At 37.8% G+C, this 16868-nt stretch overlaps 1 long non-coding RNA gene and 1 other non-coding gene across 2 annotated transcripts in view; both read right to left on the bottom strand.

Moving 5' to 3' along the window:
* Positions 1–16868, bottom strand: part of LOC111739856 — a 245979-nt gene that overhangs the window by 129418 nt on the left and 99693 nt on the right. The window lies entirely within an intron of this gene.
* LOC111739876 lies at positions 470–588 on the bottom strand. Its single transcript, XR_002780404.1, has one exon. It is a non-coding gene; the product is annotated as a 5S ribosomal RNA (ribosomal RNA).

Below are 16868 nucleotides of genomic sequence, written 5' to 3'. Positions count from 1 at the left end.
TACCTGATCAGATGGGATGGTATGCAAAATGAGTCCTCTCTGCTTTGTGGTAAGTTGGTTAGGGGAAATGAAATAAAAGTCATTAGACACTTTCCTGAGTCAGTGTCTGCACCCTTCTGGAAGGTCCAAGCACTGCTTAGTTTGATGGCTCCAGAAACCCAGCTGATTAGGGAGCAGTAAGGACGCCGCTGGCCAAGGAGAACGCTCACTGCCAGCAAGCCCTCTCTCCGTGCTTTTCCAAAGTCTTTTCCTTATTTAATTCTATTAGTTAACATTGCGTTTTCTTATCTGTGTCTGTTAATGATGAGGGAGGAGAATAAGTATAAGTATTTCCTCAATCACTGAAAAAAAAAAAAGATTGACCTTAAAAGTATAAATTCTTTTTTTTTTTTTTTTTTTAGGTGAAGCAACCCTTGGTTGACCTCACAGATTGCAAAGACCTTGTCAGCTTACAATCCCTTATTTTTTAAGCCTACAGCACCTGGTCTTCCTAGGTGGTCTCCCATCCAAGTACTAACCAGGCCCGACCCTGCTTAGCTTCTGAGATCAGATGGGATCGGGCTTGTTCAGGGCGGCATGGCCATAAACATAAATTATTTTCAAAACACATCTATCGAAAGCCATTGTTAAAGAGACGACAGCAGATGCATAAAGAAGTTACCTATAAAATAAATAAATCGTCTACTTCCTCATCCTATTCAACAAACCTTTCCTGAACACTGTCAGTTCCTGCCTGGCTTAGTCACCTCCGTCTGCTGCAGTGGTTCTCATGCCTGGCTCAACACTGGGGTCACCTAGAGAGCTTCAGAAGTGACTGAGGCCTGGGTCCTACTCCTAAGGATTCTGAGGATTCGTAAAACCTCTCCTCGGACAGTTCTAACATGCAGCCGAAGTAGAAACACTGCTCTGCTGCTTCCCCCTCTTTTCCCCTCAGCTCTCATCTGCCCTTCAAGACCAGCACCTCAGGTTTCCCCTCCCCAGCAGAAGCTGAGATAGTAAAAATGGACCTGGTAGTTCTTAGGACATGGATTCCCAAGTTACCTGATATAAGAATCATCGTGGCACTTACCAGATTAATGCAGACTCATTTCTCCATTGCGATGATAAATAATGACTAATTGCATTATCTGAATTATCATAAGTAAGCCAATTACTTTAAAACATTTTCTTGAATGGCTGTTCCTAGCTTCTTAGATTCTATTTTCAGTAATATATAAGATGAGGCTTAGAGGACATCAGCATCCACTCAAGAATTGAATGTTGCACTCAATTTAATAGTTAATAGATAATAACCTATTTAAAAGCATAATAAACACTAATTAGTAGTTCAGGGTTAGAAAGAACTTTAAAGATGACCTAGTCCTATTATTAATCTGAATCACTACAAATCCCCAAATCAAGCAGTCATCCAGTTTAGACATGAATACTCTTCAGTGACAGGGAACTCATTACTTCCCTAGGCAATTCATTTCATCTTTAGTCAGCTCTGAGATATGTGTGTGTGTGTATATATATATGTGTGTGTGTGTGTGTGTGTGTGTGTGTGTGTATGTGTGTGTGTGTGTGTGTGTGTGTGTATCTCCATTGAAAAACTATGAAAAACTATTTCCCTGTATTTCTTTTAATTAGAAAGTTTTTTATTTTGGAAATATTTTGTAGAATTTTTAAGATGATGAGACAGTTTATAGCAAGGATGCAGTTTCTCTACATATTCAGCTAATGCATATACTAAAATGCCGAACAGGTGGCAGGCAGCATGCTGGCACTGTGTACACATTGGTAAATAAAACACATTCCCTGCCCTCAATGTACTTTCAGTTTAATGACGTAAAGAATAAACCAGGACTTAAATACTTTGTGATATGTGATAAAATAGGGTTAAATGCAGAAACACAGGAGCTTATCAGAGGGACACCTAATCCAATCTAGAGGATGAACCTTCCTGAGAAGTGACATCTAAGCTGAGGCTAAAGCATGAGTGGCTCTAAGTCAGTGTTGCCAGTTTTTGCATAGTATGAAGAAATGGCTTTATCTTTTCCCCAATGCTATATTGACTCTTTCTTCACGGATGATAACTTTCTATTTACTTTTGCTTTTCAAAGCTTAGAACACAAAAAATGCAATCTTATATCTGATTTAAAAGCTCTAGCACTTTCAATGTATTAGGACTAGGAGGAGGATGAAGGAAAGGGACAACCATCTCCTTACTTAACTGGATGCAGTAATGGCTTGCTCAGTGCATCTCTGGTTAGTGTTGACTTTTCCTGAAGCAAATTCTCTTACGGGACACATGCATGAGTTCTTCAAAGGGCCTTGTGGGTCCTCCCCACTACCCAGTTCCCAGATATCTCCCCTCCTCCACCCTCACCCATGGGTCCATCCCACAACCTCTAGAAACTAGTGCTCCTTGCCAACAAGTAGTCTTTGTGACTAAGGTATTGGCAAGATGTCTTAACTCACCTACCTGCTTCTCATGGTGCCCATTAACCAGTTTGCAGAATATGAGGTCAACACACACAAGGAAAAAAAATCATATTTCTAAATACTAGAAATGAACAATTGAAAACTAAAATTTAAAAACAATATCACTTAGAATATCTTCCAAAAAATTAAATCCTCAGGTGCAAATTTAACAAGAATGTGCAGGCTCTATGCACTGAAAACTACAAAAATGTTAATAAAATAATATCTAAAGAAATGAAGACACATTCTGTGTTCACAAATTAGCAGACTCAATATACTTAAAATGTCAATTCTCCTCAAATTGATCTATAGATTTAATACAATTCCAATAAAAATCTTGGCAGAATTTTTTGTAGATAAATATGAGCTGCTTCCATAATTTACATGGAGAGGCAAAAGAATTACAATAGCCAAAATAATTTCAGAAAAACACCAAAGTTGGAGAACTCATACTACTGATTTTTAAATTACTAATAAACATGGTAATTGAGGTGGTGTGTTATCAGAGAAAGGATACAGCTATAAACTGATGAAATAAAATTGATGTATACAAATATGGTTGATTACTTTGAAAAATATATGAAGTAATTCAAAGAAGAAAGAATATTCTTTTTAATAATGGTGGTAGAATACTTATATATTCTTATATGGAAAATTAACCCCAAACTAAACCTTATGCTTTATACAAAAATTAAATCAAAATGGATCATAGGTCTAAATGTAAAACAGAAAACTATAAAACAGAATAAAATATAGGAGAAAATCTTTGAGACCTCAGGTTAGTCAAAGAGTTCTTAAACATGACACCGAACACACAATTTATTTTAAAAAATTAAATAATTGAACTTATCACAAATTAAACTTAATCAAAATTAAGAACCTTTACTCTGAGGTTCCTTGAAAAGCTAAACATAGAATGACCATATGACCCAGCAATTCCACTCCTAAGTATATGTCAAAAGGACTGAAAGCAGAAACTCAAACAAATACTTATACACCTAATGTTCACTGCAGCATTATTCACAATAGCCAAAAGGTGGAAACAGCCCAAGGGGAGACCAAATGAATGAATAAGCAAAATGAGATACATACAAACAATGGAATATTATTCAGCCTTAAAAAGAAATGAAATTCTGATATATATTATAACACGAATGAATCTTGAAAACGTCATGCTTAGTGAAATGAGCCAGTCACAAATATTGTATGTACTTAAAGTCTCTGCTTATATGAGGCACCTAGAATGGGTAAATTTATAGAGACAGAAAGTAGAATAAAAGTCAATGGGAGAAGAAGGAAATAGGGAGTTACAGTTTAATGGGTACAGAGTTTCTGTTTGGGGTGATGAAAAAGTTTTGGATATAGGCAGTGGTAATGTGGTAACATTGCACGCCGTTGTTATAATAAATTGTGCACTTAAAATAGTTAAGATGGATATATATCTTCACGATTTTTTTTAAAAAAGGAGAGGGGGTAAACCTTTTCTCTGTGAAAAACACTGTTAAGAGAATGAAAGCCCAAGCCATAGACTGGGAGAAAATATTTTGCAAATCACATATCCATTAAAGAATTTGTATCCAGAATATATAAAGAGTTCTCAAAACTTAACAATAAGGAAAAAAACTATTAAAAAAAAATGGGCCAAATATTTCAACAGATACTTTACCCAAGAAAATATAGAATGGCAAATAAATTTATGAAAAGATGCTCAACATCATTAGCCATTAGGCCAATGCAATTAAAAGCACAATAAGATATCACTACACATCTATTAAGATACTAAAATAAAAATCATGACAATAGTAAGTACTGAATGGAACAACTGGAACTCTCATGTTATTAGTGAGAATTTAAAATGGTACAGACACTGGGAAACAGGCAGTTTCTTATCAAATTAAACATATGCTTATCCTATGACCCATCAATGACACTCTTACTTATTTATCCTAGAGAAATAAAAATTATGTTCACCCCAAAACCTGTACATAAATGTTTATAGCAGCTCTATTCATAATCACCAAATCTGGAAACAACTCAAATGTACTAGAATGGGTAAATGAATATTAAAAAAGTGTGCATCCATCCAATGGAACACTTCTTAGCAACAGAAAGGAACCAACTATTGATACTGTCTTAGTCAACTTAGGCTATTGCAACAAAATATCATAGATCAGATGACTTAAATAACAAACATTTATTTTCACAGTTCTGGAGGCTGGTAAATCCAAGTTCAAGGTGCCGGCAGATTCAGTTTTTGGTGAAGGATTACCTCACAAGGCAGAGAGAGGGAGCTCTGGAGTCTCTTTCTCTTTTTGTAAGGGCACTAATCCCATCATGAGGGCTTCACACTCATGACCTCACCTAAACCTAATTAGCTCCCAAAATACCCACCTCCAAACACAATCACAGTGCTGGTTAGGGCTTCAACATATGAATTTTAGGGGAACAAAAACATTCAGTCTGTAACATACAAACAAAAACATGAATGAATATCAAAGACATTATGCTCAGTGAAAGAAGCCAGTCGCAAAAGATTACATACTGTATGTCTCCATTCATGTGATATTGTGGAAGGTGCAAAACTGTAGGAACTGAGAACAGTGGTTGCTGGGGAACAGGGAGAGGGGAGGATATGACAACAAAGAAATAGCATCAAGGAGTATTTGGGCTGTTAGAAGTGATTTTTATACTGATTGCAATATTTATTACACAAACTTATTTGTGTTAAAACTCTTAGAGCTGTACACCCTCTCTCTTAAAAAAGTCAATTTGACAGTATGTAAATTTAAAAACTGAATTAAATTAAAAGATGACATCAGATTCTAGTTTGGTAGCTAAACATCAGGAAATGACATTTATTTAAACCTAACTGTACTACAGGTGAGATCATTACTATTTATAAGTAGACTAGAGAGATAGTGTGTTTAAGGGAAAGAACATTTAAGGTAATGGAAATATAGTTAACCTTACAAATGTCAAAAGAGCAAAATATGTAGCGACAAATCAACACTACCCTGTCAATCCAACAGTGGGAATGAGGCTCACTGGGAGGGAAATACAATGTGCTGCTCCAACACCAGCATCCAGACCATACCAGGTGCGGTCTGAACCTGAGGAAGAAAAGATTAGTATGATAACAAAAGAACAGGAGCAATAGTCAGACCTGAAGAAGGCAGAGGTGGTTCCTCAGTGTCCACTTTTGAAGAGAGTGATTCAGACGGCCGCTGACTGGGTGTCCGAGCCCAAGAAAAGTCTTCAAAAAGCTTGGAGCTGCCTAGGGAATAGGGCCCCAGATGAAGGCATGGGAGTGAGTACTCCCTGGAAGGTGCTCTGAGGAAAGCTTCCAGAATAAATGCTAAAGCCCGAGTTAAACTCTCTCTGCACTAAGGTAAAAGTAAGGGAGAAACTTCCAGTGGAATCCCGCCAGCAGTTCACTACAAATGACAAAATTTCAATCTTCCATGCTTAGTTCTTCTCTGTTGAATGGAAACAGCAATGAACCAAATAGTTTACTTCTTTCATCTACTGGTGAGGGTGTGTGGGGGGGGACTCTCTTTTGGCTGTTCAGTTATAAGGAACTGTTAATTTAAGCTTTCATTGTGAAAGTAAATTCTCTGAAATAAAACAGGATATTATAGAGGTGAGTATATTATTTAAGGTTCTAAATATTGTATGAAAATGATGATGCACAGAATGTTATCTTAAAATATTTTTACGGCGTATACTATATAGTCTTCGCATATTTATTTCTGAAATCTATCCCTTAGTTTGGCAGAGTCGTATGTGAATTACTATAATCGTCCACCAGAGGGAGATACGAGACTGTGTTTTTCCCCTTGGGGCTTCATCAGGTTTAATGAATACTTTGGCCAAAATCTCTACCACATGTTGGTAGAGAATGAGGCAATTTAAAATGGAGAAGAGATTTATGGTTCTAGAGTAAGATAAAAGGACAAAGAGGAGAGGAGTGATTCTGACCTCCATAAATGTCCTGCTTTTCCTCTAGGCCTTGGGTGACTTTCTCCTCCTGATCCTCTGTCTGCAAAGCAAAGCTATTTATCTACCCTGGAAAGCAAAGTCTTTAGGATTCCTGGCATCGTCCAAGCTAAACAAATTGTATAGGAATACTCCCATCCAACCCACCCGCTGCCAAAGGAATATGTCGTTCAGCTCAAGGCGGCCTTTACTAAATTTCAGCAATCCCTCCAGAGATGATGAATGCCCTGACACCACACTATGGAATTTGGCAGAGGATGGGTTTAGTCTTCTTTGGAAGGTTTCCTTTGTTAATTCACTCAACAAAGAGGAAAAATTTACCAGGTGGCAAGTATTGTTTCACATTTTAAAAGGGGTCTCTAATAATAGGAAAGCTCTAACAATGAAATGAACCCATTATTAGACTCATGCAAAGGCTGCTCTAAAATAGATTTCTCAACAGAACAAGTTGTTAGTGTACTTTCCATTTGAGAGTCTAGAAAATGTTTGTATAACACATATTATGTGCAATGAGAGATTCAAAACTAGAAAAGACTTCTTGACAAACATATTAAGGAATGCAGCAGTACAACTATAAGGTACTGCTGGGATTTTTCTCTTCATCATTCTTTTAAAATAAATCAGACATATGTGATTGCACAATTATTTTCGTTCATGATCACCTAATTTCCCACATTAAGCCCTCAAACCAGATCTTGAAAATGAAAATAAACCTAAGACTTCAGCTTACCACCCACTTGGGAACAAACAAACACCTCTGCATGGCTTGGCCACAGACTTTTTAAAAAATGACTTTGAATCTCACTTTATTTTAATATCCAGGACTTTGAGGTTGTGGGGGATGGGGTAAAAGTAGGGTCATAATGGGGGAGTGCTTTTCTGTTAAGCAGACTGATAGGGGAAGCAGTGACGACTTAAGAGTACAAACTCGCAGATCCCTAGTGGGAAAGAACCCAGGGCCTTAGCATTCTTTTCCTTGAGCTCTAATCAGCTGAGGGAACTAGCAAAAGAAGACATAGAGGACTGGATTTTTTTAGTGCTATCCTCTCCAGCCGTGGTTTCTGATGCAAAATGCTCTCCCCGACTCAGTACGGCAAGTGTTGCTGCAGCTGCAAATACTGGGTGAGCTGGGGCAGCCATGGGATTGCCACTGGGTGCCCATAGAGTTCTGTGGACAAGGGGCCCACAATGTCTGCCAGCATCTATGTGAACAAGCGGAAATTTTTCATCTGTGGTTCCAGATGACATAAAATGACCTGTTTAAGTGAAACAGAAATTTAAGAAGGGAAAACGAACCAGTATAAAACATAAACTGAGCCATGTCTGTTTTGGGACTCGAGGAGCAGAGGTGATCAGTACGACTGTAGAAACTCTGACACCTCACCCTTCCTTTTCTCCATGAACAGACACAGAATCGCAAGAACTTTTAAAGTCAAAGGTTAATCACTGAAGGGGATCAGCTTCCCTCTCCTAGGAACAAATTTGTGTAAGAAATCTGATGACATGTTCCTGGATTGACCATAAAAACCATTTCCCAAATAACATCAGCTAACTCCACATTCTAACTTTGGGACTATCCCCGATTCATTGGGGAAATCATTTTATTAAATCAGTTTGGTTTTACCAGGGTATGATACAATTTGAAGAGCTATGTCATGCGACCACAAAGTTAAGTGTGAATGAAAATACTATTAATTAGAGATAAGCATTTGTCCAAGAACCTGCTGTAATCAGATCTTGTGGGGATTTAGCTCAGTACTTTGCTAGTCAGAAATGCAAAATGGATTTAGATGTGAAATGGAGTCCTCTGTCTTACAGGAATAGGTTGTGACCTTTTCTTTCTAAGAAAAAAATTGCTCATTTCATTACACTCGCCTTCCTTTCCTGATTAAAAAATCCGATCTTGAAATGAGCCTTAATTTTTGGTATTATCTCTTTAAAAGACTTTCTAAAAATTGCCTTTTAAATGTAGTTTAGGTTTGATATAAAGATAATTACAGTTAGGTTATAAAAATTTTTCATATGTAATAAATTCTTTTAGAAAGTCTTTTACAAGATAACAAAAACTTAAAGCTTACCATGTATTTCTTTATAAAGAATGGAAATTAGACATGATAAAATGATCTAATTTCTTCACAATCAACTGTTTAACAACTTTTTAAATGTCAAAATAGATTTATCTCAGAGCTAATATATTTGTGCTTCCTAATGGCAAAGTTATAAGATAAAGTCCCACAAGAATGAATTCTAGAAGGCTTAATAATTATACTTTTAATTTATATGTGCTAACTATACAGTTGTATGTTATAGCTTTAAAAATTATGTTACACTCTAATGAAACCAATCTGGTATAATATAGTGATTTCCCAATGTGCCCTGGATAAAGATCAGAGAAGCACATGACCTAGCCAAAGGAACAAAGCTAGTAGTTCAAGGTAGATCCAAGCCTGGAACATGTCTCCTAATCCAGCGCTTTCACGGCCATCATGATGTTTCCCTCTCCCTCAGCCTAGTTCCTCACCAACTTAGCCTGTGCCCCAAACTCTCTTCTCGGTGCTGAACCTCTGGACCTCCTGGGCCTGACCTCCCCAGTGCAGACCTTCACATTCTGTCCAGCCTTCCTCAACTCATCCTTCTCTGATCATTATTCCTTGCCCTCTGCTTAAAAGGCCATGTTTACCATATGTCTAACACATTGTGAGCACCCACCATGGGCCAGACACTATTACTGATTAATTAATTAGTTAATTAATTCAACGTATAGTCAAGAGTAACCAACTACCTGCTAGATCTGGAGATAAGAAGGAGCGTGCTGTTTTCGAGAAGGTTTAATAAGATCAGAATATGAAGTTCCAGAAGGGACTGAAAAGAGAGAAGCCTCAAGAGACAAGCTGAAAGGCAAATAATGGAGGAGTCTTGGTGCTATACAAAGGATTTTTAACATTGGTCTTCTAGATAGAAAGAAAAAGAACGTCAGTAAGGTATTGGGACTGAAGATGTAAATTTGGTAGTTTTTGATGCATCTATAATTCTTATCGAAGAATCTAGAAGTCAGTTTTATTATTTCTTCTCAACAGATTAAAAATCCATAGTGCACATCCATTGGTTTTGCCTGCCGGAACCCTTTCCCTCTTCATCTCGTAACAGCTTCTTGCTTCTTCTGGTAAACTGCTCCTGCCTCACCCCAGGCATGTGGTTTGAGGGAAGCCAAGGCAGTGAGTGCCCTGTGCCTTCCAAGGCCAGTGACTCAAGCTGGGCCATTGCAGTAGCTTACACCTCTGGCTACAGTCTTAGGGTGACAAGACCAGGAGAAAGAAACCCTTTCTAGGTTTCTCTGAAATGTAACTGGGATGAAGGGCAAAGTTGTACACACATCAGGACGTAACTACTCGGCATATAGCACAGGGAGGCAGAACTGCAGTAGGAGGGACTCAAAGTGGGGCCCAAGAGAAGCAGAGAGAGGAGCCCCAATCACAAGAAGACCTTGGTTCCCGTCATGCTGTGTTATACCTCTACCTTTCCAGTTATACCAACAGTGAATCTCTTCCAGGACTCAAGCTAGTTCAAGTTGAGTTTCTGTCACAAATAACCAGAAGTTTCAAGTAATACAGAAACTGAGACTTAGGTTAAATGACTTGATCAAGGCAAGTGACAGACAGAACTGGGAATCAGACCCAGGGCATTCTGACCACTGCACCATGATGCAGAGTATGGAATTCAAAGGCGATGCCCACTCTCCAGCTAGAGGAGCATCTCGACTATGTAGTGAAACAAATAAAAGAGTTTAAACGAGTCAAGAGCCAGGTTCAAATTCAGGCAAGCTCAATTACTGCAATGTTAGGCAAATCAATTAATCTCTCTGAGCGTCATATGTCAAGTGAAATAAATATCTATAATAAATATCTATCCCGCTCACTTCACAGGTATTTGGTTAATTAAGGAGGCTAATACACGTGAGAGCATTTTGAAAATAATGAAGAACCTATCCCAAGGTAAGTGTTGCCAATCTTGATCAGCAACAGAAATGTATATTAAGTCCATTCTCTCTTTCGGTGTGTAAACCTACAGTCTTAGGGGTGGGAAACAGAAATCCAGAATGTTATCTCATCCATGTTAATTTCCATCTGAATAAACAGTCACTTCTGTGTTATTGTTGTTACCGAACATTTATTGAAAGCCAGACAGGGTCTTGGTGCCCTGGAAAATACAAAATCTAGAGAAGTCTCTGGGAAAGGCAGGAAACCCAGAGCAATGGTTGGCATGGTACTTGGGAACAAGAAACCAAAGGTGTGGCTCCCGAGTCCCCTTCAGAATTAATATGGCAGTATGTCCGCATTCCTGAGCCTATTCTGCACTGCCTTTTCTACCTGCCCCTTCCTCTTTCGTAGGGTATTTGGAAGACCTGTAGGAGAATTCAGTGTGCATGTCTTGGGGGGACAGAGCATAATGCTCTGTAATTAGGCTCAGTTCTGTTTATTGCAGACACCACTTCATTTTGAAAACAGAACCTTGTCTTTTCCTTTGGGGTATTTTTAATGACATAAGAATGTCAATGTTGTTTTGTTTGTTTGTTTGTTTTGTTTTTGTTTTTGTTTTTGCTGTACAGGTGTATCATGCTTAGACATTAGTACATTCTTTGTCCTGAAAATGTTCATGTAAGTCACATTTTGTCAAAATCAAATTATATCCAAATCCAATAGGATCCCTGTAGAAACTCATGTAGAAAGTGGTGTTGTGTATAGGAAAGAGTGGAGGATAGGGGTCAGAAAATCAAGATTCGAGCACTACTTCAATCTTCTGTGACTCTTGGCAAGTCATTTAATCTCTTTGCTCTAAAGTTTTCACATCTGTAAAATGAGGATAATATCAGTTTTTGACTTATCTTATGGGTTTTCGTGAGTGCCCAATGAAATGTTTTTGAGTTGGATAAAGAAAGACTAAATCTACATCCTCTGAGATTTCAAGCCCTGTTCATAAAAACTCAATTACAAGAATTGGAAACAATGAGCAATGGATGTGAAAATGAAACCATGTCAAGAAATAGGCGTATTGCCGCACATAGCTAGTACTCAGTAATTGGAGTGAATAAAAAAAAATGTATAACTGCTTCAGCCACTGTTTACTATCCTGTGCACTAGGCAATCACAAGGAGCCCTACACCCAGGTGGCGCTCACTTATCCTTACAACAAAGGCCACAGGAACCTAATAAAAAAGTAATTCATTCTTATTTTCAGAGGCCACGGTTGCACAAATTATTTGTATCTCACAAGTCTTTTGTTTATCTAGAGTCTTTTATGCCTCAAGAGCATTCTCAAAATGTGATTCTCAAGACACAGGTATCTGAATCTACCCCAAGTTACATTTGAAAATGAAGAATTCTGGATCTCAGCCCAGATTAGAATTAAATATTTGGGGATGAAACTGAATAATCTACATTTTAACAAACACACTCTGACACACAACTAACCCACTCCTCCACTGTAGTCCTAAAGTTTGAGAGTGATTTTCAGATTCATGTAAACAAAAACAACTATGATATCTTTGGGAAAACCTGGCTCAGTAGAAATGAATTTAACTTCTCAGGATTTTTTATGCTAAACATAATAAACACTTCTAGCGAGTCTGGAAATTCATCATGCTATAAACATTAAAACTGTATTAAACCTATAAAAAAAATCAGTCCCTGAAATTCCAGTGTTAGATAATTACATATGTGAACTGCGAAGTGTAATACAAATGTTATATATTGTGTGCCTAATCATCTATTGGTTTCAATTTTTAATATTTGGATTATTCTGAATATCTGGTTTTCTTAAAATGGGGCAAGACTCTAGGCAGGGCAAGGGCATAGTGAACTGGGATACCCTCCTCCTGGAGGATGGGGATGGTGAGTGTAAGAACCAGGCATCTAGCAATTGGGTGGTCACTTGGGGTGGTGACTGACAAGAATTGCAAAGGGTCTGAGATTTTACTTTACTTGCAGACTAGCAAGTTAGCCAGCCACAGTTTCATGGATGTGGCCAAAAGATACAAGATTCCTGGATCAGAGAAAAGAACTTTATTACTCAAGCCACAGCAAGCAACATGAGTTTCATATTTGCATTGGTTTCCTTTGCCTCTCAGATCCCACAGGTGCAAACCGGGGATGCCCAGATGGCTGCCGTGCACACTGTGGGTTTGCATCACAGCTTAGAAACCCAGGCTTAGGAAATCCAAATCTTATATTGGGCTATAAGCAATCCTGTCCAACCTTTTCTCTCAGGGGAGAATTTATCTTTTTAACGCTGGACAAAAGCAAACCTCTGTTCTGGAGGGAGAAACCGTGTCTATTTTCCAAGACTGTTCACTATAATACGCCCTTGTAAACATTGTCTGGAACAAAAGGCTGTCAGTGCCTCTGTTCACTAGATGTGCAAGAGACTAATGTAAAATTGTCTCTCAACAGAGACTTAGCAAGTTTTGAAAGGATCTGAAGTCACATAACAACATCAGCCCATTGTATCATTCATTTTCCCCAAAGAAAATTTGGTGGGAGAAAACCCCAATTCCACTCCCTCCTTCAAGAAAACATAAGCAAAGTACATACTCTGGTACACAGTAGGTATTCAACAAATGCTAATTCCCTTCTCCAATCTCCCCACACATATCTTTCCACATAATCTTGGTGCTCATTTACTTTCTTTCTTTTTTTTTTTTTTAAGAAAGGCAGACCGCCACATGCAGCGCCTCATTTGGATGTGTCTGGAGTCTTGGAAGCTTGACCACCCTATGTTCTCCTACAACTGGACGTTGAGAGCTTGTTTGGAGGTTCTAGAAGGGGAGTGCAGCTACTCATATACCCTTGACCGAAAAACGGTCCTCTCCTTTATCAGGAAGGTCATCCTCTTCGACAGAGCATGCAGCTTTGGGAGGGACACACATGGAGTGGTGAGGGAGGAAGAGGACACCCGTCTAGCCAACCGAATCAACCTTGGCGATCAATGGGGTGACAGATGTCGCAGCCAGATCGCCCTCACATCCTCATTTACTCTTTTCTTTGATATATTGTCTCCTGTTCCCTATTTTCAACTTTGTAAAAAATATTGAAGCTGAGTGTATGAGTCACAAAGAAATTAGTCCCAGATGGCCTTACCTAGAACTTCCCCAAAGATCAAAAAAAACTTTTTAGATGCTTTTCCTGGAGTTTGACTTTGTATTTCTATGCCTGCGTGATACACTAGGTGGTGCTAACAGCCTGATCTTGAGCTTTTGGATACTCCAGTAAAGGTGAAATGCTAACTAAACCTCATTTTGAATAGATGTTTTTATACATGTAAATCCAAATAAGTAAATCCCGATTATTAATAACTGTACTTCTTGAAAATATAAAGGGTAAATACTACTTTAGATTAAGAATGATCATGGGATTCTTTCTTCCCAAATTATTTATAATTAGCTACTTTGCCAAGGAGAGAATTCATCTATAATTCTACAGAAATTGTCATGTAATTTTCATCTTCAAGAAAAGCTGTAGCCTGAGTGAAATCTTCTAAACTAGAAAGTCACCAGTCCTGGAGGAGTGACAATATGGAGAAGTGCTTTGTAAAATAAGACAGAATTTTTCTGCCAGATCCAGGCATGTTCAGGCAAGAACATAAGACTATAGCCAGCTGCAGGGGAAAAAAATTCCTCTGCTGGTTCAGATAAACAAACAACTAAATCACTAAACTAAAGAGCTCCTTTATCGACCTGTCTAATATGTTTAGAAATGTAAGAAAAAAAGAAAGTCTGATCTGAGTTACTAGCAGCTCACCAACCAGCACGTGTCATAAGAAATATTAAAGAAGATTCGCGTGAATCATACCTCCCCTGAATTGGATTACAGGAGAAAATAGTTCTAATTTGTAAACATTAAAAGCATCTCTTACTCTTAAGTAACTCACTTATTTGTATGACTAAACACACATGCCAGCGTTTACTGTTTTTGTCCTTTGTAGATGCTGGAGCAGTCAGGCAGCATCCTTGCGATACCACATCGATGTGGCCCTGTAAAGTAAGGTCAAAATAATAATTGTTCCAACTCTTAGTCATACCTCTGCCTGATGGAATTTCCACACCAGGTCTTTAGTTTCCATTCTATAACTCATGAAGTTGTCTTTGTGAATGGCTGCACCCAGAAGTTTGGTGCCTGAAGGAACTTTTAAAAAAATTTTTTTTAGACTAGATTATATTTAAGTAAATATATCCATTTTACCTCCTAGCTGCCAAAAGTCTCATTGTTATAAGGAGAAATTAAAAATTAAATAAACAGAAAAGAAATACACAGGTAGATTTTTGTGTTTTTTTGGTGATATATTAGTTCTTGAGCAGTAGTGAATTCATTGTTCATTATGATTTATTTAAAAGTATAAATAAACAATTAAAATAAATAAAAGAGCCATTTATGAAACAATGACAGTAGTATTTTATGAACCAAGGACTATGATTAATCCAATTCTGGTCACTTAAATAAATAAAACAAATCAAAGGCAGTGTAACTTATTGCACATCGGTGCGACTCTATGCCTTGCCCTTTGCCCTACCAGTTCTTCAACTCAGTCCTGGATGATAATTTGGGCAAAGATATTTTGCAATAAGGAGACCTAGTCTTCTACCTTGGTGAGAACACGAGTGAGGGAGTCATGTGATAATATTACATAGCTTCAGGTCAGAGCAATGTAACAGGCACCTCTTTATGGAGGAATACAAGTATGCATGTGTCAAACGAAACATCAGTATTGTCTTTGGAGAATATGAGTTCGAAATCAAGAGCTTCCCAAGTAGCACATGAAGCATGGAAACTAGGCAAACACCAGGGATCTCAGTATGGGATCAAGACAGATTTTTTAAAAAAGACACAGAATACCTTCCTTGCTAGAGACACTCTACAGCCAGAGCCAAGGAATGCAATGGCAAAAACCCAGGACCGAGCTACAGGGAGACAGCTCAGAACTCAAAAAAAGCCTCCTGTTTTGCTTAAGATTCACAAGCAAACATTTTCTGTATCATCCTTGATATTATAGGTCTTCTTGAAACTAAGGAGCATACCTTAGCTCTTTTAGTTAAGTGCAAAGTGCTAAATACAATTTAATGCCCTTGATTCATTATTCAGAGCATATATTTATTTATTCAGCAAGTATATATACCTACATTGTTCTTGGGATACTCTTAAACATTAGGGTCGCCGTAAGGAAAAGGAGATGGAGACCCAAACGTTAATCAGCAACAGACAGAATAAGCTCTGAATGTGACTTTTATACCCATGGTAAGAGCCTTTACTATCGACGTTTTCCTCACTCTCCTTAATTTTAAGTGTTTAATATTATGTACCTCAAAAAGTCTACTGAATTGGAAATCCTGGTTCATTTAGGATCTAGTTCATTTACATCCCTCTACTATCCTTGTCCCAAATATGAAAGTCTGAAAACTTCCATCTTCATAACACAGTCCTCTTGCCAGTAGGGTACCTGAACCCCTTCTCAGAGTCTAAAATGCTACAAATGCTAATGATAATACCTCAGAGTCCAAAACAAACCCATTGGCTAGCCCCTGGAGGTGTTCGATGAATACCAGTATACTTTACATCCTGCCAAGCAAATTTATCATAGACTTTAGCCTCGCTGGTTATCAAGTTAAGTATAATTCTTTGATGAGCTTTTTAAAGAGAAACGAATAAATTCAAAGTCAGGGACTATGTTCTCAACTTCTTTGTAATTCCTTATGCTAACATAGACCAATGTTGGGTTGACAGCTGTTCCTTAATTAACAATTAACTTTTGTTAATTTATCACTTTTGTGTGCTTTTCAAACAAAAAATAGGGCAGTGTAATGGGGGTCACATAAGCAACATGATATCCTTGACAAACTTCCTTGGAATGTCAAATTTACTCAAAAATCTAAAGACATAACACGTTATGTTTATACTTTTAAAAATAGAGTGCACCAATCAGTATGAATTTCGAAGAGAAATATAAAAATCAAAGACAACTCACACTTGCAACTAGGCATTTGAAGACTTACTCTCAGACCCCAGTATATGCACACTCACTCTTTCTTTTTAGTGGAAAAGTCTACAATATATTGCTTGATGCCTGGTTACACACACACACAAATGCAGTTTGCTTCCCCCTCTTCCCAAAAAATTGTAGATCTCAACCCAGAAATTCTTTATACTACAGAGCAACAATAATCAAAACAGCATGGTATTGGCAGAAACACAGACTCACAGACCAATGGAACAGAATTGAGAGCCCAGAAATAAACCACTGTATATATGGGCAAATAATTTTTGACAAAGGAACCAAAAACATATAATGGAGAAAAGAAAGCCTCTTCAAAAAATCATGCTGGGAAAATTGGAAAGCCACATGCAAAAGAATGGAACTAGACT

Source organism: Pteropus vampyrus, unplaced genomic scaffold, assembly GCF_000151845.1.
Source record: "Pteropus vampyrus isolate Shadow unplaced genomic scaffold, Pvam_2.0 Scaffold55, whole genome shotgun sequence".
Lineage (NCBI taxonomy): Eukaryota > Metazoa > Chordata > Mammalia > Chiroptera > Pteropodidae > Pteropus > Pteropus vampyrus.
This window is presented reverse-complemented; position numbering and strand designations above follow the sequence as displayed.